Source organism: Rutidosis leptorrhynchoides, chromosome 11, assembly GCF_046630445.1.
Source record: "Rutidosis leptorrhynchoides isolate AG116_Rl617_1_P2 chromosome 11, CSIRO_AGI_Rlap_v1, whole genome shotgun sequence".
In the NCBI taxonomy this organism is placed as follows: Eukaryota; Viridiplantae; Streptophyta; class Magnoliopsida; order Asterales; family Asteraceae; genus Rutidosis; species Rutidosis leptorrhynchoides.
The window spans coordinates 313,133,062-313,158,647 of record NC_092343.1 but is presented as its reverse complement, the minus strand read 5'-3'; the positions used below and the strand labels follow the sequence as shown (position 1 = coordinate 313,158,647).

Here is a 25,586-nt window from a genome sequence, read left to right as displayed (position 1 = left end):
GCATAATGTAATTTAATTTTAATAATTATATTATATAATTATTATGTTTTAAAAGTACTTTCAATTTATTAGAATTTATATAGATTATAAACGCGAGAAATTGACGTTTAACGTTCCGGTTTGCGTTTTCGGCTCACAACACCTAACGGGCTACACAAGGAATACATCAACTAGTCAAGTCAAGACCATGGACTCCCTCTTGGACCCTCATGGCTGAAATTCCCCTAACCCCACCCATTTATGTGATTAAATTGAGCCCATGTTACTAACTAGTGATTTAAGCCCTAACCTAATTAAGGAATTAGTATAAAAAGGCAATTAATCCTAACTCTTTCACTCAAACCTTAAAGTCACGACTCAAATCAGTCCCCAACACCCTCCCATCATCTACTTCATCAACATCATCATCCTCCATTCAATTTTGATTATTTGCTTGCACCTTCAACACAAAAGTGCTTCCTTTGATCGTCCTCTACACGCTAGTACCAATTGATTTGTATTTTAAGGTATAAACACTAACCTTAATTTTATTAGATCAGTTTTTATGTCAATTACATAGTGTATTGATGTATAGTGCTCAATTGATTGCGATTAGAGTTGTCGTTAGTCGTTAATTTGCTCGATTGTTGTCTTTGTTATGAAAACCGAATTTGATTGTTATGGATCTGATTATATGAGTTTGTCTACTGATCTTGTAATATGTTTAGATGAATAGATATCAAAAAGTTATTAATTTTAGACTTTAATTTTGCGTGATTTCGTTATCGTATGCTTAAAATATGCTTAATTAAAGATTTGACTAGCTTTTGTTCATAATCTGAATTTTCTGAGTTGCATGCTTTTTGTTTTGGCTTATAAAAAGTGTACTACTGTATTCTTTATGAAAATTTATGCAATTTGGAATTAAGATTTGCGTCAAACGCTTGTGTAATGATTCCGTTATGTCAAAATGAAGTTTTGGTTCTTAAAGAGAGCTGAATTAGTTTTCAAAGTTACATAAAAATTGCTAGAGTGAACTAGGAATTGTTTGACGCTCTAATATTTTGGAAAAAGTTAGTTTACATGTTATTTGAGATATTTATTTTGTAAGATAGTCTCTGAATACGTGATTTTCTATGTGATAAAGGCTCGTCCAAATGAAGTGTCTGTTTAACGGGTAAAACTTGAAGGTCAGTAAAGATTGGGTAAACTGTACAAATTGGCTAAAGCAACGTTTCTGATTATTTTATCACTAAAACTTTGAGATGTGTGGAGATGACTCCAATTGTCCGTTCGTCAAAAAATATTTTCTATATTTTATGAGAAATTTTTAAAAATTGACGCGCGCGCAGAAATTACTGTAATGAACTATGATTAGACCCTTTCTGATATTGGACTTTATATATCGTATGAGGCTTTGGCTGAACTTTTTGAAATCTATTTTAAGTATAGTTATGATTGGAGTTGGTTGTAATTTTTTGAGTTATGTGCTATGAGCTATTGTTGTGTCTTTCTACGACGTACGTATTTCTAAGGCATGTGTTAAAATGCGAAAGTGCAATTTGCTTAACTATGAGTTGTAAAATGATATTTGACCTAGGTTTGACATGTTGACCATGTTTGCATGACCTACTGAGATGTTTGACTTTAGTTGACCACTTTGACCGAGTTGACTTTTGAGTTGACTTTGGTTGACTTTTGTTGACTTGCTTGGCTTAGTTGACTTTTACTTGCTTGTTGAGTCAGTTTGAGCACTAGGACTTTGCGTACGCTATGGTGTAATGACCCTGGATTTTCCAACGTTTATTTATTAATAATTGTTATTATTAATACTTGTGATTTAACGAATGTATGTTATTACATTTACTTGTTACCATGATTGATCATACTTGACTTTAAATGCCCGAAACGTCTTTGTGACATACGTACATTACCCGAATAATATTTTTGAATATTATTTACATTCATGATTAAGTTTTATTGATCATTTTAATTAATTAAGGTTACTAGTTAATTACTTGGGCTTTAATTGGATTAATTTGTTAATTAATGGAACTTGGGCTTTTATTAGTGTTATTGGACTTAAAAGCCCACCCTACATCTTTTATGGACTCTTTAGCCCAACTCACAGGTAAGTAGTCCATTTAAAGTCTAACTAGTTAGTTTATTACATAAGAATCTAGTTACTTGTTCTTTCCCATGCAATCACCCCTAATATCTATCTTTTAAGACTTTAACATACAAGAACCTTGTGAACATTTTTCTTCCCTCTCCCCTTGCAAAAAGCCATCGGCCTTTATGGCCTTGAAGAGTGTTTTTTTGTTTCAAATTTTGTTAACATATTCACTTGCATTCTCTCATTCTCACACACACTTCAAACTTGCAACTTACTTTTCTCTCATTTCTCTCTCAAGTTTGTAAGTAGCAAGCTTTATCTTCTCTTCCTTTTCTTCATTAAAATCGAAATACATATACACATAATCATCATCATCACTTGTTCTTTGTTCTTGTTTAATTACATTTTGTTGTTTACTTACTTATTGTTGTTACTTACTAGCTACTAAGAATCAAACTCTTTAGTTTGATTCTTCATATCATCTTGTTCTTACAAGACATACAAGAACATAAACTTTTTAGTTTATGTTCTACACTTAAAGTTTTAAAGAAAGTTCATGAGTTAAAGCATACTTGTGTTCATGAAGTAAACTTAAAGTCTACTTCCTTAAAGATCAAGACTTAGGCTTGAATCTTTAAAAGTATGAAACCCATGAACTTATTACTTGCTTACTTAGTTTATTTCTTTATATTATGCACTTTAATTTCATGTTTGTTGGTTTAAATGGTCAAGTATTACAAGTTAGTCTTGATCTCATACTTTCTTGAAACTTAAAGTTAACTTGAAAGTTCAAGAACATGGAAGTGTAACTCTTTAGTTATAACTTCAAATACTTATGAAAGATCTAAGTTTATTTAGCTTATGGTCTTCTAATTTTATCATAATCAAGATCTTATGAGCTTACATACACTTTACTTGTTGATAATCTAAGTTTTGTAACTTATGGTTTCACTAAAGTAAAGATTCAAGTATTATTACTTAGGATTTAACTTAATAACTTTAGATCTAGACCTTTGGGTCTTGGATCTTCAAGATCTAACTAAGAACTATGTTCTACATCTTAAGATCTTGATTAGTTAGTTTACTTTCAAGTTTGTAGTTCAATATTACTTTTATATTCCATGTATGTGTTAAATCTAAGACTTTGATATAACTTTTGTTCATCAAGACACTTGCAACGCTTAATTGAGATGTGCTACCTGTCTTAGACTTACACTTGTGGTATGATGGTGAAACCTTGGTTAAGATGATGTAAACCCATCAACGAGTTGTACACTTGAAGCTATATGCATCAAGGATGAGAACCGTGATAAGCATCGGGTACCAAGAACCACCGAAACCTACTATTTTACTGTTTCTGTGTCTGACCTGTACAACCTAGGCTACTGTAAATATGATTTTCAGATAGCTCTGTTTGAGTAAATAACTTTTCATTTAGGACTCGTCTTAATCCAAGTTACGGTTTAGGATTTATGGCCCTCCGATCGTCACTATGTCCATTTAACGTTGTGCTGAAAATTCTGACCTACTCGCACTTAGACCTTCGCCACAGTCAAACGAAGACGAGTTTGATTCTGGAATTTTTACCATAACTAAAGGACTCATATACAGAGCCATGACCACTAGTCTCACCTTATTTCAGTAGGTTTAGAGGCCGCGGTGACTGACCGAAGTCAGCCTTTGTTTTAAACTTCTTTCATGAACGAAACTTACTTTACACCTTTTGTTTGATGATGAATGATGATGACCCTTAAGACCTTATTTACATACATTTAAACCTATTTAGACGATTTACTGACTTAGTACTATTTGACTTAGGTTGAGGACTTTCCGGACCTACGTACTTGCTTATTTCCCGACTCGACTTTACCACTACTTTACCACTGTGAGTTATAGCATCCCTTTTTACTATTTTGGGAACTGAGAATACATGCGCATTTTACGTTTTACATACTAGGAACGAGTACTTAAACTTTATATATGTGTGGGTTATACAACAGCATAAACATTCCCTTTAGCTCGGTAACGTTTAGTCATTGGTTTTTGAACCGGTGAACGCGAATCTTAGATATGGATCCATAGGGTTTGACATCCCCACTCGGGCTAGTCGCGCTAGCATTTAATGAGTGTTTAATACTTCGTATACATACGCACTTTCCAAGTGTACTTTCAGGGGGTATAAACGTTAAGTTAGTTACCAAGTGCCCACGGTTAACATATACTTTATCATACTGTTTTGAAACGCTCTTTGTAGCACTGAAATCTCGTGGCCTACCTTACATACTGTTATGCTTAAACTATAGCTCACCAACCTTTGTGTTGACGTTTTTAAACATGTTTTTCTCAGGTGCTTGAGGTTGCTTCCGCTGTGTCCTAGTCTTGTTGTAGACACCCGCTGCTTTAGAGATGTCACTGCATGAACGTTATCTTGCATTCATAAACTTTAATACTTTTGAACAATGATTTGTAACGACCTAAGGGTTACGTACTATTATCTTTGCTTCTGTTCGTAGAAGCATACTTTTGGTTGTAAAACAATTGGCGTTGGTTATGACGTCAGCTTTTATCATGAATGCAAACTTGTTTTGAAAACGCATATAGTGTTTGACCTTGTAATGATCCTGTTGTTGATGATTCGTACACGATGGTTTTGTACGGGGCATCACATTTGGTATCAGAGCATTGGTTGTAGGGAATTAGGTTGCATTAGTGAGTCTAAGACCGACCCGAGTAGGATTCACTAATAGGACTAATCTACGACTTGCTAGTTTACTTGTTTCCGCTGTACTTACTGCATGCTGCTACTTACTTTTACTGCTATATGCCGTATGCTACTACATGATTTCACTACTGCATGATATTAATTGCTTTCGATTGCATGCTACTTCTGTACGATTTACTGTTATTGCCATGTTACTTACTATTACACATGATTTAGACTGTTGTAGTTACTTGGCCTAATACGTGCTTGCTTTATGACTTACTGACATGGAAAATTTATTGTTCCTTATTCAGATGTCGGATATTCCACCTGTTATCATTTTGGGCAGTTCAGACACTTCGGCCACTTCACCTGCCATTGTTGTCGATCCCCCGATCCCGTCAGCGACACACTCTAGTGACCCAAGCGCTTCGACTTCCGAAGCTAGCAGCCATACTCCCGCCCCAGTGGCTACTTCTGACAGAGCCCAGGACCCCTCGGAGATTCCAGCTCCATCTGCCCCAGGACCCTCGGGGTCACAGCCTCGCTCCGGTGATGTTGTGATTCCCGCGGAATTTGGGGAGGGTCCATTCCGTAACCAGTATCGCCATTGGTGCCGACGCGCTCCTGACGGACGTCTCCTGCCTATTCCACCCTTCAGATACCGACAGATGATGGCCGCCCGAGGGGAGCCAGTACAGCCACCCGTGCAGCCACCTCCACACGATTCAGATGATCATTCATCCGATGACTCATCTACAGATGACTTTAGTGATGATGACTCTGAGGAGGAGGACCCTGATGATGCATCTGTTCAGCCACCCTCCACCTCGCCGAAGAAGCGGTATCGCTTCGACGGTACCATTATTCCAGGGATCAATGGAGGACGAGCATTCACTGACGCATTTGGTCGGTGTCGTAGGGTTACCGCCCGTAAGCGGCTTGTGCCGTATCATGCTGATTCTTTCATCCGTAAGCCTTACCGCCTCGCAGCCTCTACTTCTGGAGCCGGACCGTCAGCACCACCAGCTCCACCAGCACCACTCGTACCTACTGCACTGCCCGCCCCACCCACTCCCTCTGTCGAGGAACTGATGAGGGAGGTGGAGATCCTCCGTACTCGGGTAACTGAGCTCGAGGACCAGATGTCCCATGTATTGGACATCCTACACCCACCTTCACCGTAAGGCTTTTGTAGTAGATTTCATTATGTAATCTAGTTGTAGTTTTATGTTTTACTTATGTATTGTACGAACTAATACAGATGTATGCAACTTATTATTATTAATGAATGGAACTTTGCGTTATTTAATTCTTGCATGATGTTCTATTTACGTTACTGTATGATGATTCTGTAGTATTTGTACCTGGATTGCATTACTTAATAAACATGTGATGTGTTGATTCCATGTTAGTTACCATACTGTATTATTACTATTTGCATACTGGATTTTGACTTGAGTCAAAAATTTTGTTTAAAACACCATGGCCAACAGACGATCAACATCAACACCTACCGCAGCCCAAATCGAGGAGATGATTGCCGAAAGGGTAACCGCAGCCATTGCGGAAATGCAATCCCAAGCTCCACCACCACCGCCACCGGTTATTCAACCCATTCGTAATGGGTGCACGTACAAAGAGTTCCAAAGCTGCAATCCTCATAACTTCAGTGGAACAGAGGGACCAGTTGGTCTCACTAGATGGTTCGAAAAATTAGAATCTGTGTTTCGAGTTAGTAACTGCTCGGAAGTGAATAAAACCAAGTTTGCTTCATGCACTCTATCTGACGGCGCGCTAACGTGGTGGAACACGTTGGCTCAAGCAAAGGGTATCGATGAGGCGTTTGCTACTCCATGGGAGAAGTTCAAGGGGGCCCTGATTGAGGAATATTACCGTAGGACCGAGATCCAGAAGATGGAAATGGAATTTATGCAGTTAAAGGCCGTTGGGAACGACCTTGATAGCTACAACCGGAGATTTTTAGAACTAGCCCTGATGTGTCCTACCATGGTTACACCGAAGTTCAAGCGTATGGAAAGATACTTTTGGGGACTTCCTAAGAGCATTAAGGGAAACGTCACCTCGTCCAAGCCACCTAATGTCCCTGAGGCAATGCGCATGGCGCATACTTTAATGAATCAAATTATCATCGATGAACCGGAGAAGGCTAAGTCTGAAGCGGGTAGTAGTGAGAAGCGCAAATGGGATAACAACAGGGGAAAGACCTATGATCAAAACCCGGCGAAACGACATGAGGGTTTCAAAGGAAACAACAACGGTGGGAACTCCAACCCCAACTACAAAGGAACCTTACCACAATGCAAGCGGTGCTACAAGCACCATACTAGGTATTGTAATGTTATTTGCGAAAAGTGCCAACGGACTGGGCATATCGGGAAGGACTGCAAGGTCACCACTTTGAATGGGAAGCCGAACACCAATGGACCGAAAAAGTGCTACGAATGCGGACAAACGGGCCATTTCAGAAATGCGTGCCCCAATAAAAGAAAAGACGGCGGACCACCCCATGGTAGAGCTTTCAACGTTAATGCAAGGGATGCACGCGAGAATCCCGACTTGGTGACAGGTATATTCACTATCAACAATCTTTTAGCTTCTGTCCTATTTTGTTACTGGTGCCGATAGAAGTTATGTATGTAGACACATTTGCGATAAGATTAATTGGTCGTTAGTCCCTTTAAAAGAGAGTATGCTTGTCGAGGTCGCCAATGGAAAACTTGAGAAAGTTGACCATATTAGTCGAGGAGCTATTATCAACATAGCTGGTGTAGATTTCAAGATTGACTTAATACCTATCAAATTGGGAAGTTTTGACGTGATCGTCGGCATGGATTGGTTGACCAAGATAAAGGCTGACATTATCTGTGGAGATAAAGCTCTACGTATACCACACGGAGACGGTGAGCCACTGATCATCTACGGAGAGAGATGTACCTCGAAGCTGAACCTCATTAGTTACGTGAAAGCGCAAAAGATCATGAAGAAGGGACGTCTTGCTGTCCTAGCACATGTGAAAATGGTAGAAACCGAGGTGAAGAGTGTGAACGATGTTCGAATTGTGAACGAGTTTTCCAATGTCTTTCCTGAAGAATTGCCTGGATTACCGCTGCCTAGAGAGTAGAGTTTCAGATCAACTTAGTGCCAGGAGCTGCACCTGTAGCTCACGCACCTTATTGACTCGCACCTTCCGAGATGTAAGAATTACAGAGTCAACTACAAGAACTACTTGACCGTGGATTTATCCAACCAAGTTTCTCGCCTTGGGGCGCACCTGTGTTGTTTGTGAAGAAGAAGGATGGATCCTTCCATATGTGTATCAACTACCGTGAACTCAACAAATTGACGATCAAGAATCGGTATCCTCTTCCTCGCATTGACGATCTTTTTGATCAACTACAAGGATCGAGCGTTTACTCAAAGATGGATTTGTGATTCGGTTATCACCAGTTGAGGGTGAAGGAAAGTGATGTGATGAAAACTGCATTCAGAACCTGTTATGGTCATTATGAGTTTCTCGTGATGCCATTCAGTTTGACAAATGCACCTGCCGTGTTCATGGACCTCATGAATCGTGTCTGCAAGCCGTACTTGGATAAGTTTGTTATCGTCTTCATAGATGATATCCTCATCTACTCTAAGAGTGAAGAAGAGCATGAGCAACACCTCCGGCTAGTACTTGAACTCTTAAGAGAAGAGCAACTTTACGCCAAATTCTCCAAGTGTGAATTTTGGTTGAAGGAAGTCCAATTTCTGGTTCATGTTGTGAGCGACCAGGGTATCAAAGTTGATCCCACTAAGATTGAAGCTATCAGCAAGTGGGAGACCCCCACTACTCCGACTCTCATTCACCAATTCCTAGGTCTCGCCGATTACTACCGAAGGTTTATTGAAGGTTTCTCTCTGATTGCGCGTCCTTTGACCTCGCTGACTCACAAGGGCAAGAAGTTCATTTGGGAACCCGCACACGAATCAGCATTCCAAACTTTGAAGAAGAAGTTAACCACCGCACGTATCCTATCTCTTCCTGAAGGCAGTGACGATTTAGTCGTTTATTACGATGCTTCGAAAAGTGGTTTTGGTTGTGTACTGATGCAAAGATCAAAGGTTATCGCCTATGCTTCTCGTCAACTGAAGATTCACGAACGGAACTACACTACTCACGATCTTGAACTTGGAGCCGTTGTCTTTGCGCTCAAATTGTGGAGACACTATTTGTAGGAACTAAGAGCACTGTTTTCACCGACCACAAAAGACTCCAATACATCTTTGATCAGAAGCAACTGAATATGAGATAGCGTCGATGGATTGAGACGATAAACGACTATGATTGTAAACTTCGCTATCACCCTGGCAAGGCCAATGTTGTAGCTGACACTTTAAGCCGAAAGGAGAGGACGGCACCTCTTCGTGTTAGGGCTCTGAACATCACCATCCATTTGAATCTCAACAGTCAGATCCGAGTAGCCCATGATGAGGCTCTCAATGAGGAGAATATATCTCATGAACATTTGAACATTCTTATCTCTCGATTCGAGGTTAGGGAGTCTGGACTCCGATGTTATACTGGAAGAATTTGGGTACCTCTTTATGGAGATCTACGGAACCTTATACTTGATGAAGCACACAAATCGAGATATTCAATTCATCCCAGAGTGGGCAAAATGTACCACGACCTTAAAGAACAGTATTGGTGGCCGAATCTTAAGAAAGACGTTGCTACTTATGTTGGTAAGTGTTTGACTTGCTCGAACGTTAAAGCCGAGCATCAGAGACCTTCTGGGTTACTACAGCAACTGGAAATCCCGCAATGAAAGTGGGAAAGGATCACAATGGATTTCATTACTAAGCAACCGAAGACGGTGGGCGGATACGATACCATTTGGGTTATTGTTGACCGCCTTACTAAATCTGCACACTTCCTAGCGATGAAGGAAACAGATACGATGGAGAGACTTGCTCAATTATACATCAAAGAGGTTGTATCTCGTCATGGTGTACCTTTATCGATCATCTCAGATCGCGATCCCCGTTTTGCTTCCAGATTTTGGCGTTCTTTACAAGAAGCCATGGGAACCCGTCTCGACATGAGTACTGCTTATCACCCATAGACCGACGGGCAAAGTGAACGAACGATTCAGACCTTGGAGGACATGTTGCGTGCATGTGTTATTGATTTCGGAAAGGCCTGGGAAAGGCATTTGCCACTCGCCGAATTTTCTTACAACAACAGTTATCACTCGAGCATTAATGCCGCACTTTTTGAAGCGTTGTATGGCCGCAAGTGCCGATCTGCTATTTACTGGGCCGAGTTAGGCGAAAAGCAAATCACCGGACCCGAGGTAGTACACGAAACAACGGAGAAGATTGCTCAGATTCAAGCTAGACTTAAGACTACCCGTGATCGTCAAAAGAGTTATGCCGATCTTAAACGTAAAGACTTTGAATTCAACGTTGGTGACCGCGTAATGTTGAAGGTTGCACCTTGGAAAGGTGTGATCCGTTTTGGAAAACGTGGAAAGTTAAACCCACGATACATTGGTCCTTTTGAAATCTTGGAACGTGTTGTACCCGTTGCTTACCATTTGGATCTTCCAGCTCAATTGAGCTCAGTTCATCCTACCTTCCACGTGTCAAACTTGAAGAAGTGTCTTGCTGCACCTGAACTTATCATACCACTTGAGGAACTTAGGATTGACGACAAACTCCACTTTGTGGAAGAGCCTATTGTAATTATGGATCGTGAGATCAAAACTTTGAAACGCAACAAGATTTCGATAGTCCGAGTACGATGGAATGCCAAACGAGGACCTGAGTTTACCTGGGAGCGAGAGGATCAAATGATGCAGAAGTATCCTCACCTTTTCCCGACTCCTCCACCTACCTCAGCTAAAGCAATGTTTCTGATTATTTTATCACTAAAACTTTGAGATGTGTGGAGATGACTCCAATTGTCTGTTCGTCAAAAAATATTTTCTATATTTTTTGAGAAATTTTTAAAAATTGACGCGCGGGCAGAAATTGCTGTAATGAACTATGATTAGACCCTTTCTGATATTGGACTTTATATATCGTATGAGGCTTTGGCCGAACTTTTTGAAATCTATTTTAAGTATAGTTATGATCTGGAGTTGGTCGTAATTTTTTGAGTTATGTGCTATGATCTATTGTTGTGTCTTTCTACGACGTACGTATTTCTAAGGCATGTGTTAAAATGCGAAAGTGCAATTTGCTTAACTATGAGTTGTAAAATGATATTTCACCTAGGTTTGACATGTTGACCATGTTTGCATGACCTACTGAGATGTTTGACTTTAGTTGACCACTTTGACCGAGTTGACTTTGGTTGACTTTTGTTGACTTGCTTGGCTTAGTTGACTTTTACTTGCTTGTTGAGTCAGTTTGAGCACTAGGACTTTGCGTACACTATAGTGTAACGACCCTGGATTTTCCAACGTTTATTTATTAATAATTTTTATTATTAATACTTGTGATTTAACGAATGTATGTTATTACATTTACTTGTTACCATGATTGATCATACTTGACTTTAAATGCCCGAAACGTCTTTGTGACATACGTACATTACCCGAATAATATTTTTGAATATTATTTACGTTCATGATTAAGTTTTATTGATCATTTTAATTAACTAAGGTTACTAGTTAATTACTTGGGCTTTAATTGGATTAATTTGTTAATTAATGGAACTTGGGCTTTTATTTGTGTTATTGGACTTAAAAGCCCACCCTACATCTTTTATGGACTCTTTAGCCCAACTCACATGTAAGTAGTCCATTTAAAGTCTAACTAGTTAGTTTATTACATTAGAATCTAGTTACTTGTTCTTTCCCATGCAATCACCCCTAATATCCATCTTTTAAGACTTTAACATACAAGAACCTTGTGAACATTTTTCTTCCCTCTCCCCTTGCAAAAAGCCGTCGGCCTTTATGGCCTTGAAGAGTGTTTTTTTGTTTCAAATTTTGTTAACATATTCACTTGCATTCTCTCATTCTCACACACACTTCAAACTTGCAACTTACTTTTCTCTCATTTCTCTCTCAAGTTTGTAAGTAGCAAGCTTTATCTTCTCTTCCTTTTCTTCATTAAAACCAAAATACATATACACATAATCATCATCATCACTTGTTCATTGTTCTTGTTTAATTACATTTTGTTGTTTACTTACTTATTGTTGTTACTTACTAGCTACTAAGAATCAAACTCTTTAGTTTGATTCTTCATATCATCTTGTTCTTACAAGACATACAAGAACATAAACTTTCTAGTTTATGTTCTACACTTAAAGTTTTAAAGAAAGTTCATGAGTTAAAGCATACTTGTGTTCATGAAGTAAACTTAAAGTCTACTTCCTTAAAGATCAAGACTTAGGCTTGAATCTTTAAAAGTATGAAACCCATGAACTTATTACTTGCTTACTTAGTTTATTTCTTTATATTATGCACTTTAATTTCATGTTTGTTGGTTTAAATGGTCAAGTATTACAAGTTAGTCTTGATCTCATACTTTCTTGAAACTTAAAGTTAACTTGAAAGTTCAAGAACATGGAAGTGTAACTCTTTAGTTATAACTTCAAATACTTATGAAAGATCTAAGTTTATATAGCTTATGGTCTTCTAATTTTGTTATAATCAAGAGCTTACATACACTTTACTAGTTGATAATCTAAGTTTTGTAAGTTATGGTTTCACTAAAGTAAAGATTCAAGTATTATTACTTAGGATTTAACTTAATAACTTTAGATCTAGACCTTTGGGTCTTGGATCTTCAAGATCTAACTAAGAACTATGTTCTACATCTTAAGATCTTGATTAGTTAGTTTACTTTCAAGTTTGTAGTTTAATATTACTTTTATATTTCATGTATGTGTTAAATCTAAGACTTTGATGTAACTTTGGTTCATCAAGAAACTTGCAATGCTTAATTGAGTTGTGCTACTTGTCTTAGACATAAACTTGTGTTATGATGGTGAAACCTTAGTTAAGATGATGTAAACCCATAAACGAGTTGTACACTTGAAGCTATATGCATCAAGGATGAGAACCGTGATAAGCATCGAGTACCAAGAACCACCGGAACCTACGGTTTTACTGTTTCTGTGTCTGACCTGTACGACCTGGGCTACTGTAAAGATGATTTTAAGATAGCTCTGTTCGATTAGATAACTTTTCATTTAGTACTCATCTAAATCCGAGTTACGGTTTAGGATTTATGGCCCTCCGATCGTCACTATGTCCATTTAACGTTGTGCTGAAAATTCTGACCTACTCGCACTTAGACCGTCGCCACGGTCAAACGAAGACGAGTTTGATTCTGGAATTTTTACTACAACTAAAGGACTCATATACGGAGCCATGGCCACTGATCTCACCTTATTTCAGTAGGTTTAGAGGCCGTGGTGACTGACCGTAGTCAGCCTTTGTTTTAAACTTCTTTCATGAACGAAACTTACTTTACACCTTTTGTTTGATGATGAATGATGATGACCCTTAAGACCTTATTTACATACATTTAAACCTATTGAGACGATTTACTGACTTAGTACTATTTGACTTAGGTTGAGGACTTTCCGGACCTACGTACTTGCTTATTTCCCGACTCGACTTTACCACTACTTTACCACTGTGAGTTATAGCATCCCTTTTTACTTTAACTATTTTGGGAACTGAGAATACATACGCATTTTACATTTTACATACTAGGCACGAGTACTTAAACTTTATATATGTGTGGGTTATACAACGGCAAAAACATTCCCTTTAGCTCGGTAACGTTTAGTCATTGGTTTTTGAACCGGTGAACGCGAATCTTAGATGTGGATCCATAGGGTTTGACATCCCCACTCGGGCTAGTCGCGCTAGCATTTAACGATTGTTTAATACTTCGTATACATACGCACTTGCCAAGTGTACTTTCAGGGGGTATAAACGTTAATTTAGTTACCAAGTGTCCACGGTTAACATATACTTTATCATACTGTTTTGAAACGCTCTTTGTAGCACTGAAATCTCGTGGCCTACCTTACATACTGTTATACTTAAACTATAGCTCACCAACCTTTGTGTTGACGTTTTTAAGCATGTTTTTCTCAGGTGCTTGAGGTTGCTTCCGCTATGTCCTAGTCTTGCTGTAGACACCCGCTGCTTTAGAGATGTCACTGCATGAACGTTATCTTGCATTCATAAACTTTAATACTTTTGAACAATGATTTGTAACGACCTAAGGGTCATGTACTATTATCTTTGCTTCTTTTCGTAGAAGCATACTTTTGGTTGTAAAACAATTGGCGTTGGTTATGACGTCAGCTTTTATCATGAATGTAAACTTGTATTGAAAACGCATATAGTGTTTGACCTTGTAATGATCCTGTTGTTGATGATTCGTACATGATGGTTTTGTACGGGGCATCACATATGGGTTGACATAGTATGACTTATATGTGTATACTTAAGATGACCTATTTGACTAGGTTGCGTTGTTGGTCGAGATTGTTCTACTACAGTACGTTTTGCTAAGATATTTCAGGTGCTTTTGCAAAGGTGAGTCTACAGTCCCTTTTTCACCAACATTTTTGGGATGAGATACATGCTGCTTTTGAAACTATTTCTTAAACTGTTTTTAAAACTATGTTACATATTAGGAACGAGTAACTTACCAAGAATATACATATGAGTTCAGATCAAAAATCCATTAGCTTGATTATATTAGTTACTTTGTAAGCTCGACTTATAGGGACGGTACCGTTAGGTTTGACAAACCTCACTGCAACATAAACTGGTGCTTATTTTGTTGTTACTCGTACACTTGATCGGTGTATCGCCATGATAGGGTAAACTAAGACGTGTGGCTCGGCTCACGCAAAGGTTAAAGCTTTATAATCACGTGCTCATGATAAGTGTATATTATTACGAAGCTTTTCAGAAATCTCGTGGCCTAACTTACGAAGAACGTTACTTAAACATGATGTTTACAAACTTGAAACTGGACATGGTAATGTCTACAAACAGATGAAACAAAAAGAACTTTTTGATGTCACTCACAGTTGAAACTTGACATCTTACAAACAGTTTATTACTTAGCATTTGCTATATGAAAACTTTTGAGATTAAACCTTAGCGGTTTATTCAGATAAATGATTTTGAGAAATGATTTTCGACAAACGATTTATGAAAACTGTTTTATGAAACATATGAGAACTATTTACTCAAACCTGTAGATTCACTCAACTTTATGTTGATCCGTTTTGCATGTTTTATCTCAGGTATTAGTTGTTTCCGCTGTAGAACATTGCTGTTACGTAGAAGTCAGGCCGAGCACTGGGACCAGAGTGAACATTCCGTTAATGGATTTTGATGGGGTGTTATACACATGAAAATATGAATATTAAAAAAAAACACTTTGTGACGAATGTAATTATTTTGGCGGGAAATCGCTTGAAGAAATAAATGATAACATTCATCATGAGTAATGTTTTAATTAGATTTTAGTTGCATCGTTTTGTTTTCATCTTGTGTGAAGTGTTTTATTTCGAAATTTAGCCCGATTTAGAGTTTACGGTTTAGAGTTTAGTGTTCTGGGTTTAGTCCTTAAAACCAAAACTCAAAACCCTAAACTCTAAACCATTCGTGTTAAAAATCAATCTAAACCTTAATTTCTAAAACCCTAAACCTTAATTTCTAAATCCAAAACCCTAATTTCTAAACCTTAATAGCTAAACCTTAATTTTTATCCCCTTAATTTCTAAACACTAATTTCTAACCCGTTAAAAAAAACTCAGAAGCAAAACATTCATTGCAATAAACCGAGGTCAATACTATCGCAAAGACTCACAACAAAAACTTGGTGCAACTTCTAGGCTATTGTGATGAGGGTGAGCATAGGCTATTGGTTTATGAGTACATGAGAAACGGTACCTTGTCAACTTTCCTTTTTGGAGATGTGAGACCAAGTTGGGAACAGTGGATTAACATTGCTATAGGTGTTGCAAAGGGACTCGAGTACCTCCATGAAGAATGTTGTACTCAAATCATCCACTGTGATATAAAGCCTCAAAATATACTTGACTACTACATTCCTAAAATTGCAGATTTTGGTTTGGCAGAGTTTTTGAAGATGAATGAGAGTCGAACAACTACAAGAGTACGAGGAACTAAAGGTTATGTGGCTCCTGAATGGTTTAGGAACACCAATATCACCTTGAAAGTCGATGTCTACAGCTTTGGTGTCTTGTTTGAGATCATTTCATGCCAAAAGAGTGTGGAAGAATATGGTAGTGGAAATGAATATCGTGAAATCCTAACATATTGGGCAAGGGACTGCTATCAAGAGAGAAATTTTGGTGCATTGCACTACTACATGTATCATCATTTAGACCCTCATATATAGACGTGTTAATAAATTAACACGTCTATATAAACAAATGGACACGTCTAATTAGATAAAAGGGTAGAACACCTCTAATTAACATATTATTTAGACGTGTTGACACGTCTAATTGACATATTTAGACGTGTTGTTGATAAAAAAGACGAAACACCTTTAATTAACATATTATTTAGACGTGTTGACACGCCTAATTGACCAAAAAAGAAACACGTCTAAATACGTTATTATTTAGACGTGTTGGCGCGTCTAATTAACCAAAAAGGAGGAACGCGTCTAAATATGTTACTATTTAGCCGTGTTAACACGATAATTTATAATATTTCTAAATCATTTATATTTATAATATAATTATAATTTATATTAGAGGTTATCACTGCCTGACTCATAACTTATTTCACCTAGGGTTTTATAAAGTATCGGTCTTATTAGTCACCACCAAGGTTGTAAAAGACGTGAGTCGGGGATGCATCAGCCATGCCTAAAAAACGACGCGTCGAACGCAACGGTGACGCAACGACGACGCAACGGGCGTTGACTAACGTTGACTTTTTAAAATAGTTTTATTAAATATATATTTATATATAATATTATATAGATCAAATATTTAAATATAAACTATATTTACAAAACATGAACAATTAACAATTATTAACAATATTACAAAATAAAAAATAAAAAATTTGACCGACTTTGACCGACTCTGACCGGCTTTTTCCGAATTAGACCGACTTTTTCCGACTTTAACCGACTTTTTACCTTTGACCGACTTTTTAGCAACGACGCGTCGGTCATGCCTAAAAAACGAATCGTCGGCCGACGCGTCGGCCGACTTTTGCAACACTGGTCACCACCATCGCCAATAGTGGCGAGCAGCGCCGCCGACAACGACACCAGCACCATGGCTTCCACTCAACGTGCCTGTTATTTTAACATAATTCTTTCTAATAGCAAGGAGAAAGAAAAAACCCAAGTCTCATTTGGAATTAAACGGATCATTCTCTGGTGCGTACAAGTTTCAACTAATTTGGTGATGGCATTATTGATTTTTTATCTGATCAAATCTAAATTCAACCCTTTGTATAATCAATTGACGCTTGGTTCAGGTGGATCGAGAGTAGTCGGTAAGTTTCATTTTTCACTTTTCTGTTTTCTAAAATTTCCCTTATATTTACTTCTAATATCTTCTTGGTTTCCCTCAAATTTCTTATTTTGTTTAGTAATCTTTTCTTTTATGTTACTCAGATCTTTAATCTTTAATTTCCGTATTAATTTTTCAATTTTGATTCTTTAATTTAGATTTATAACTATGAATATGAAGTACGACAGTAAACCCTAGGTATAATTTATGTCCGTCAGGCTCTATTAGAATTAAGAATACTTTCACATCACTGGTTGTTATAATTGTTCCGTTGACCTTGATCTAAGGGTGTAAAGTTTGCTAGTAAGAACCGCATGAACTTAAATGCAGTTTTAAAATCTGTCTATCCCCCACTTCACTCCAACAAATCGGAGACATGCACTTTCTACCATAAAGTGCTTCAAACGGAGCCATCTCAATGCTTGAATGGTAGCTATTGTTGTAGGAAAATTCTGCTAACGGTAGATGTCGATCTCAACTGTTTCCGAAATCAATAACACATGCTCGTAGCATGTCTTCAAGCGTTTGTATCGTCCTTTCACTCTGCCCATCAGTTTGTGGATGATAGGCAGTACTCATGTCTAGACGAGTTCCTAATGCTTGCTGTAATATCTGCCAGAATCTTGAAATAAATCTGCCATCCCTATCAGAAATAATAGAGATTGGTATTCCATGTCTGGAGACGACTTCCTTCAAATACAGTCGTGCTAACTTCTCCATCTTGTCATCTTCTCTTATTGGCAGGAAGTGTACTGATTTGGTGAGACGATCAACTATTACCCAAATAGTATCAAAACCACTTGCAGTCCTTAGCAATTTAGTGATGAAATCCATGGTAATGTTTTTCCATTTCCATTCCGGGATTTCGGGTTGTTGAAGTAGACTTGATGGTTTCTGATGCTCCGCTTTGACCTTAGAACACGTCAAACATTCCCCTACGTATTTAGCAACATCGGCTTTCATACCTGGCCACCAAAAATGTTTCTTGAGATCCTTGTACATCTTTCCCGTTCCAGGATGTATTGAGTATCTGATTTTATGAGCTTCTCTAAGTACCATTTCTCTCATATCTCTAAATTTTGGTACCCAAATCCTTTCAGCCCTATATCGGGTTCCATCTTCCCGAATATTAAGATGCTTCTCCGATCCTTTGGGTATTTCATTCTTTAAATTTCCCTCTTTTAAAACTCCTTGTTGCGCCTCCTTTATTTGAGTAGTAAGGTTATTGTAAATCATTATATTCATTATTTGATTGTTATAATAGTCCATTTTTAACTATTCACCATTTATCCACCATTTTTGTCCCTTTGTTTTTTTTAAATGCTTTATAATAGGTTTTACATATATATTTTTTGACCTGTGTGGCTGGTTTCCAAAAAAAGCTCTTTAAAAGGGCTATTTTAATCAAATGGGCTTATATGATACTCGGCCCAGATACTGTCACAGTATTTTTTATTTTTTTTTTTTTAGTGACACAAACAGATACGGATTATTTTTTTATTGAGATGACGTACGGTTTGACGCGTAAGTTAACATATATACCTTCACCCCATATCCACTTTTTTCCCACCTTACCTTAAACCCATACCATACCCACGTTTCTTCCACTTTTTCTTGTAATCTGACCATCACAACACCCATTTACTTTCTGCAAACAACAATTGAAGCAATTTAGTGTTTCAGGTTCGCTTGCATCTGTTAGAGCAACGATTGAAGATGGGGCAAATATTAGGGTTAGACGTCTCTATTTTATTAATGGTAATTTTCCTGTCTCATTTCATACCATTGTGTTTAATTCTTTCACTTCCAATTTCTAGGGTTTCATTAGGGTTTCCATCTCTGTCACCATGGGCAACAATATCTCGGCGCTTCCTTACTGGCCACCGCCGGTACGTTCAACTTCCACCGTTGTTAACTTATAAATAAAAGTACTTTTTCTTACAATAACACTATTTGTATTACTTTTCTGCTTCCGAATCATTATATTGTTTATTTCGTTTGTTGCTTTGTGAAACAGATAGTATATTATTGTAAGATTCTTAATTATCAGCCTTTTCTTTGTTGTTGTTGTTTATGTTGATAGCTTTTATTAACAATTTTTTACTGCTACAGTCTTAAAATACGTAGCCATTTGGAAGTTTGCAGATTAATTGCAGGTAATATGAATATGTTTTTTTTATTAATGTCAATCTTTCTTTTGTTTTTGTTTTTTTAATTTTCATACTTATCGTCTTCTACTTTATTAATGTTATTATTTGTTTATTTGCTTACCTAATAGCCAATGTTGTTAAACATTAAATACATGTATGATGTTTTTTCTCTGTTGTGAAACGGAGAGTAAGAAATTAATATGTGTATGTTTTTCTATGAGCTCTAAGTGTTTGATTGAATGCTTAAATGAAACGAATTATGAAAGAAGTACTAGAATAGACAAAGTCAAAGTATTTCTACAGCAAACAATTTTTTATGATTGTGTTAAAATTCTTTAAATAAGGACTTCTATTATGATAGTTACAAATTCTTTGAAACTAGGTTTTTGTTTTGATTTTGTTGAAATAAGGGACTCTTTTTTTTGTAGGTCCCTAGGCACAAGGTGCAGCAAAAGCTAAAGGCAATTCTGATGTTTTGTATCTTGATAGTGTGCACAAGAAGTACTTGGAAGAGGTTTCGTCTTGCAATATTTTCGTTGTAAAGGTATTTCCAAAAACTGTAACTGGCCCTGATGTTTTCTCTCCATGGTCTCGATTCTTATGGGTTGATAAAATAAATTTTACTTTATAATTAATATAAGAAAGAATTTCTAAAATGTGATTTAGGGCAAAACTATATCCACTCCTGACATAAAAGGGACTATCTTACCGGGGAACACACGAAAGAGTATCATTGACGTGGCTCGTGATCAAGGATTCGAGGTACTTACTTATTTTCTCCCAGTTTTTAAACATGTTGTATAGAATTAAAAATGAAGAAATGATTGTGCATATGTATGTGGGTTAGCTGATTTAGCAAATGCCTAGAATACCCTTTAGTTTACACATATGTATTTTAGTTTTCGTGTAAGTGTCAAATATGGTTATAACCAATGTATTATAATGTATTATCTTAATGGTTGTCTATTATTTCCATTTAAAAGTATTTAGGAGGTTTTAGCCTTGAAAAGATACCTTTGGGTGTGTCTCGACCCATTTGACCCGTTTTGTGTATAGCTTTTTATAACCATTATATTATCTTAATTGGGCTTAATTTGACACCTGTACTCACTTTATTATAATGGATTGCATCACATAAATAACAAATACAAAATTTGTTGGTGTGCATAAATCAAATTGTAAATTATATGTGCATTAGCTGACTTGATTCTTACTTTCTTAGTAACAAATTTATTCGTTTCTGCTCTTGATTTAATCTTATTGTTAATTGTTAATGCAGGTGGTTCAATAAATTTTAGCAATATTATGACAGTAAAATTGCCTTGCTAAAGCAATGGCAGCAAATGATCTTCGAATAGATGTATGCAGCTGCAGTGGTAGTGGATTATGCAAGTATTTATTTTCATTCATTTGTGAAGATATAGTTTAGATGTGTGATTTTTAATTCAAATGGTGTAACCTTGTCACAGTTTGTTTTTATGTGGTGATTAGATAGTCCATGTGTAGTTGTTTAAAGCCCAAAATGGTTAACATTTGTACATGATCAGCGTCTGTTGTGTTATGATGTGGGGGCTCTTACTTTAATCAGATTGTAAAATTGTAGGTTAAGATTGACCCACCACCACTTTGCAGATGGTGTTAGGTAATGGTGGTGGTGATATGGCTTGTAAGTTAAGATTGACAAAACATAATAAAGTTGTGTAGCTTTCTTTACTGTGCTTAATAAAAAGTGTAGTATTAAGTAAGTGTCAGATTTACTCATCAACATGGGTTGTGAAGAAGTGTGTGGCCTAAACTGATGGTTGTGAATTTGGCATCTTGCTCTTTTGATGTGTACCAATTATGAACTTGTAAGTTTTAGATCGTAGAACAACTTAGCGTGTAAAATTTGCATGTTTGTAACAATTGAATATTTTAGGATGTAAATTATATTCATATTTAATAGACGAGTTTCGGTAACTTTTACACCCTGCACTGCGTTGTCATGTAAATACGATGTGTGGTAAATAACTATCGTAATTGCATAGAATTATCTTTCGATGTGTAGTCAATAACCATCGTAATCGCATACAATTATCAGTAGAAGCGCGCACCCCTCAATCTTGTTAGACTCATATGCAAGTTTTAACTATTCACTTGAAATAACTTGTCCAAATTAGTTATTAAAGTTCTATAATATTTTGTATTTTAGATTCTTATATAGATATGTATGCATACTAATGATTGTTAGATATATGGATGTTGGTCTTTGAAGTGTTTAAAGTTATTCCTTTTTTTTTCTTTTTTTTTTTGGTCCGAAAAATTTTAGATTGCTGGAGGAACTCGAATGCGGAGCGAAGGGTATTGGAGATGGGATTGTGAGTTATGGAATAGATGATGGTAATGGTATCTACATGCAGTTGTAGACTGACACCATCATTGGTCTAAATAATGTACTGTTTGCTTTCTGTCTGATAAATTATTTCTTTTGAGGTTTCAATCTGTACACGAAGGCCGCATTTATCAGTTGAAGTTATTTTGTGACAAAGATTATCTAGAGAAGGCTCCTACCGTTCGTTTTCATTCTCGGGTTAACATATCTTTTGTCAACCATGCAAGTACTTTAGTTTTGTACCATATTTAAATTTCAGTTGATTAATTGTTTGTTTGACAGCCAATTAGGTTTGATATGGAGTTCATGATTTATGGTTAAGGTAGATTGGTTATAAAACTGTTCACATGTTCGGTACACGTTTAACTTTTGTCATAATTGGAATATTATGACTACATAATACTAATTGTTATTTTCTAATAACAATTACTTGGGTTTTTGGATGCTTAATTACGCTTAGTAATTTACTATGCACACTAGTTGGTCTTGTTGGACTTTCTATCTTGTTGGACTTTAGCCCACCCTACTCTAGCTAATGGACTATTTAATTAGCCCAATTTTAAATGGATTATGACCCACTAAGATGTAGGACAAAAACCCATTTATAAGAGCCAACATACTAGTATTTTTGTTAACCATTACTACAAATGTTTTCTGGGATCCCAACATAAGCACCACCTTTAGACTACCACTAAGCAAAAAGCAAAAGTTGTCCCCCTTTTGCCCCCATGCCCCCGGCCAACCACCACCAATTCCCCTATAAATACCAAGTTATTCTCATTCATTTTACACTTGATCTCCTTCTCATTTTTCACACACTTGCTCTCTAATTTTCTCTCTAGTCTTTCTCACTCTAAAAAGTGTAAGTTTTAAATTTTCTTTTTCTTCTTCTTCTTCTCATAGTCACGACATCATCATCATGTGGAGATCAAGCTTTCTAGCTTTTTGATCTTGTTATATCTTGTAGATTCAAACTTTGATTTGAATCCTTCAAGAACATGAAAGATTCAAGCTTTCTAGCTTTGAATCATCACTCACTTTGTTGGATCTAAGTTTTCTAGCTTATGATCTCTTTATTTTGTTAAAAAGATCAAAGCTTGTGTTTATGATCTTCATGAAACTTGAAGATCTAGCCTTTTGCTTAAAAGATCTTCAAGAACATAAAAGATGCAAGATTTCTAGCTTTGGATCTTCATTACTTTGATGGATCTAAGCTTTATAGCTTAAGATCACTCTGTTTTTGCTAAAAGATCAAAACTTGTGTTTATGGTCTTCATGAAACTTGAAGATCTAGCTTTTTGCTTTCAAGATCTTCAAGAACATAAAAGATTCAAGCTTTCTACCTTTGAAATCTCATAATTTTTAAAAGGATCCAAGCTCTCTAGCTTAGAGTTCCATTACTTTGTTTGATCAAATTTATGTTCTTACTTGTTTGATTGAATGAAAGTTTGTAGCTTTAGTTGTAGATAGAACTTGTAATTGTGTTAAGACTAAGAACATGATGTAACCTTGGTTCATCATCCTTCTAAAACTCTTAAGTGAGTTGTATTCTCTCTTAGTCTTGACATTGTGTGTTGATGGTTGAAACTTGGTCATAGTGATGCTAAAACATCAAAGAGTTGTACACTTGAAGCTTACACGCATCAAGGATGAGAACCGTGATGAGCATCAAGCACCAAGAAACCCACCGGAGCACTTGTTTACTGTTTTTCGGGATCTGATCAGACTCTTGGGGCTTCTGAAAAGTTTATTTTCAGATATTTCGTTTCGATTAGATGACTTTTCGTTTAAGACTCACCTAAATCCGATATACGGTTTAGGATTTATAGCCTTCCGAAAATCACTACGCCTTTGTAACGACGTGCTGAAAATTCTGACCTACTCGCGCTTGAACCGTTGCCACGGTCAAACGAGATCAAGTTAGGATCTGAAAATTGGATAGCGGTTAGAGGACTCACATACGGAGCCTTGGCGACTGATCACGCATCTTTTCGGTTTGTATAGAGGTCATAGCAACTATCCGAAGTCAGCCTTTTGTTTTGATCACTAAGCTTGTTGAAAACTTACTTTAGCTTTTACGAATGATGATGATGATGATGATACTTAAGACTTAATTTATTCACTTTTAAACTTTTGGGGACAATATACTGACTTAGTGACCTTTGACTTAGGTTGACGACCTTTCGGACCCACTTACTACTTGCATACTTTTCATATTGACTTTTACTGCTTATTCACTGTGAGTTATAGCTCCCTTTCTACTTTACTATTTTTGGGACTGAGAATACAAGCGCTTTTTATGTTTTACATACTAGAAACGAGTACTTAAAATTTATATATGTGTGGGTGACATAACGGCACAAAGATGCCCCTTAGCTTGGTAACATTTAACTATTGGTTTATGAACCGGTAGACGCGAATCTTAGATATGGATCCATAGGGTTTGAAATTCCCACCCAGGCTAGTCGCGCTAGCATTCAACGGGTGTTTAATACTTCGTAAACTTAAAGGGTGGTGTTGGTGTTGGTGTAAACTTAAAGGGTGTTTAATACTTCGTAAACTTAAAGTGCAAATAAAAGGGTTTTGAGCTTGGTTAATTAGTTAGTTAAGTGTCTAAATCTTAACTAACTTAAAGGGTGGTGTTGGTGTATCAAAGGATTGGGTTTTACACACTTGTTCATCATCTTCATCATCACTTATTAACCTCCTAACTTGGAGAAGGTATAACCTCTAAACTACTTTTCTTTACTAGCACTCTTATATTTGTAAGTATATTTCTAGACTTGATCTATTTTGGAATTCATGTTTAAAAGGTTAAACTCATATTGATTTGTTTATGTAAAATTGCTTCCGCTTCACTTTTAAAATCGGGTTTTGACATGCATGTTAATATAACTTGTTAATATGATGAATTCCATCAATGGTATCAGAGCCGAGGTCATAGAAATATGCTTCTTGTATTTGGCTTTAAAACCCATTTAGATTACATTCTAGTAACATGCATGAAATTAGAATGTAAAAAATTTTTGGGTTTTGGGTGGGGTGTTAATTTGGCCAAAATTTTGGGGCTTCCAAAAGGGTTTGGAGCTTCAAATTTGGTCATGTTTTGTTGTTTGTTGTTGATCACAATCAAGCCTAGACCTTATGTTTGGATGTGTGAATGTTTGGTTGCATTTCAATTGGTTGTAATATTCATTCATTTGGTTTGTAATACTGTAATAATTTTTTTTTTTTGCAATTTGGTGATGTAATTTATTTTATCTTGGTATGTAAAATAGATTAGGATGTAATTTCTCTTTCCTAGAAAAATGTATTAGGTTGTATATTTTTTGTAAAAGAAATGAAGATTCAAGATGATGAAGAAAATCACAAGATGGAGCATATGGATGCAAGAGTTAGTGGGAGATTTTAAAAATCTCTTACTTTGCGATTTAACCCTTTATCGGTGACACTTGTTTTCGGCTAAACAAGTGTCCACCACTTTGGATTGATTGTGAACATTGTTGTTATGCATGCTTGTATGATTATTGTGTTTGTATGTTTGGTTGATACAAGAAAATCACATGTTAACAACTTGCAAAACGACATTATAATTGGTTATATTTAAAAACAACAAAAGGACACTAATAAATGGTTATTAAGAACAAGATGACAATGTATATAAAATGGTTTATATCAAGTAATTGGTTTTATTACTAAGA

At 36.5% G+C, this 25,586-nt stretch overlaps 1 long non-coding RNA gene across 3 annotated transcripts; it reads left to right on the top strand.

The window, feature by feature from the left end:
- The first annotated feature begins 18,952 nt into the window (after nt 1-18,952).
- On the top strand, nt 18,953-21,234 carry LOC139877563 (uncharacterized). Of its 3 annotated transcripts, XR_011768670.1 has the most exons (6): nt 18,953-19,097; nt 19,182-19,253; nt 19,477-19,520; nt 19,943-20,058; nt 20,181-20,276; nt 20,794-21,234. It is a non-coding gene; the product is annotated as an uncharacterized lncRNA (long non-coding RNA). The 3 variants fall into 3 exon arrangements; XR_011768669.1 differs by having other exon boundaries at nt 18,953-19,253; XR_011768671.1 differs by having other exon boundaries at nt 18,953-19,292.
- Nucleotides 21,235-25,586: the final 4,352 nt, after the last annotated feature.